This window comes from Arachis ipaensis, chromosome B4, assembly GCF_059453495.1.
Source record: "Arachis ipaensis isolate K30076 ecotype BB chromosome B4, ASM5945349v1, whole genome shotgun sequence".
NCBI classification, from domain to species: Eukaryota; Viridiplantae; Streptophyta; class Magnoliopsida; order Fabales; family Fabaceae; genus Arachis; species Arachis ipaensis.
The window spans coordinates 70,523,469-70,525,732 of record NC_142439.1 but is presented as its reverse complement, the minus strand read 5'-3'; the positions used below and the strand labels follow the sequence as shown (position 1 = coordinate 70,525,732).

At 38.7% G+C, this 2,264-nt stretch overlaps 1 non-coding gene across 1 annotated transcript; it reads left to right on the top strand.

The window, feature by feature from the left end:
• The first annotated feature begins 608 nt into the window (after window positions 1–608).
• LOC148567854 (small nucleolar RNA R71) lies at window positions 609–716 on the top strand. The gene has a single exon (XR_015882249.1). It is a non-coding gene; the product is annotated as a small nucleolar RNA R71 (small nucleolar RNA).
• The last annotated feature ends 1,548 nt before the right edge of the window (window positions 717–2,264 follow it).

Genomic DNA, 2,264 nt, shown 5'->3' with positions numbered 1-2,264 from the left:
TTTTGCCTCTGGTGAGGTGCTCGGTAAGGTTGATTTTGCTGCCTGTTGTTGTTATTATTCCACCTCTGATTTTCCTGATTATCTCTGCCTCCCCTGTAATTGTTGTCCCTCCAATTCTGGTTTGAATTGTCCTGCCATCCATGGTTATTATTTCCACTTTTATTGTACCCTTGGTTGGGGCGGTCATAGAAGTTGTGAGTGGATGCCACCATGTTGTCTTCTTGTTGGAGCTGCGGGTATTCATCAGTGTAATGGCTGTAATCAGCACAAATTCCGCAAATTCTTTGTGGGACTAGTTGTTGGTTTTGCTGCGGTTGAGTTTGCTGAGCTTGTTGATTCAACTGCATTTGCTTCAGCAGGTTGGTCATCTCACAGATGCTTTGAGTTAGAGCAGCAGTCTCTCTGCCAGAAGATACTTCTACAACGGCTTTTGAACGGCCTTGCTTCTGTCTGTGGTTCTGAGTAGATTCAGCTAAATCACTAATCAATTGCCAAGCTTCATCAGTAGTCTTGTACTTCTTCATAGACCCATTGCTGGCACTTTCCAATGTGGTCTTATCTTGGGGCCTCATACCTTGTGTGATATAGCTGAGTAGGACGATCTTGTCAATCATGTGGTGGGGGCATGCTTCCAGAAGATTATTGAAGCGCTCCCAGTATTCAAAGAGAGTCTCATTGTCATCCTGAACAATTGTAGAGATATCCTTCCTCAGTTTATCAGTAACTTCAGATGGAAAGAATTTCTCCAGAAACTCCTTTCTGAGTGTATCCCAGTTGGATACATTTTCTAGAGGTTGAGTGTAGTACCACTCTCGTGCTTTTCCCTCAAGAGAGAACGGAAAAGCTTTCAGCAGAATTGAAGTTTCATCAGTGCCATCACGCCTGACAGTAGAACAGGCTGCCTGGAAATCTCTCAAGTGCTTTATAGGCTCTTGAGCAGGTAGGCCATGAAACATGGGCATCAAATTTAACAGTGCGGTCTTTATTTCAAAATCTGTAGCTACCGCTGGATGATGTGCTTGAAATGGTTGAATTGTAAAATTAGGAGCTCCTTCCTCCTGAATGGTAACTCTTCTAGCTGCCATGTTTTCTGCATGTAAAACAACCGAATCAGTAGAACGGGGGCTGGTTTCTTCCTCAGATTCACTTTCAGATCCGCTCTCAGAGCGGGCTAACCAACGCTGTTCTCGCCTTATTCGTGAAATTGTTCTTTCAATTTCAAGATCGAATATTAGCAAGCGCGGATCAGGAAGTGAACGTGTCATTTGACGGAAGAAATATGCAGCTCATAGTAGCGAAATTAAATAAAATGCAAATAAATAAATTCTAATTAATAAAATTAGCACTCTATTGCAACTCCCCGGCAACGGCGCCAAAAATTGATGGGAAGCAGAAGCTGGTGAATTAAAAATTTATTAAAATGGTTACGTTGCAAGTATAGCTCTTAACTCACCGAAAATCTGCCTATCAATTTAGAAATATGTCACAGAGAGTTTAAATTAAATTTACTGGGAGTTTTAAGTCCCAGGTCGTCTCCCAACGAGTTGCAGAAAAGTGTGCTGTTTTATTAATCAGATGTTCCAAGAAGTTGAGCTAAGTAAATTAGAATTTAAATTGAGAAATTTTAAATAATATAATTAAAAGCCTTGACTGGGAATTGATTGGTTAGAATCTCTATCATTGATGGTGTGATTGTAAGATTAATTTATAATTAATGGTTATTCTGTTTGGTTATCCTTTACTAGGTAAGGGAGAGTCAAACAAGTTGGAATGCCAGATCTGTTCACAAGTTGCAACCCACTTAGTTCAAAGGGATTGGCGTCGGTGATAGGATAGTAATCCAACATTTAACCCAATTACAAATTTTCTTTCAATCCTTCCAACCCAAGAGTTCCTTTTTAATCAACTCCCCATCAAGTAAGGAAACTACTCACGCATTGTAAATAAAGAATCCATAGCAGATGAAAGGGAATTAAAAGAAGACATGATTATTGGAATTGAAATTGAATTAAAAAGAAATAATCCTTGCATTAAATAATCATAAAAGTATCTGAATGACAAAATTGAACAAAACAAAGAACATGGAAGAATAAAACCAAGTTAAGAAAACAAACTAGAATGATGAAGTCTTGATGAGGGAAATAACTCATCTCAATGTTCCAATGCTCAGATCAATTCAAAATTAGAATCCTAAAAACCTAGAGAGAAAAACCTAAGAGAGTAAAAAAAACTAGATCTCAAACTTGCTGAATGAATGTCTTTTG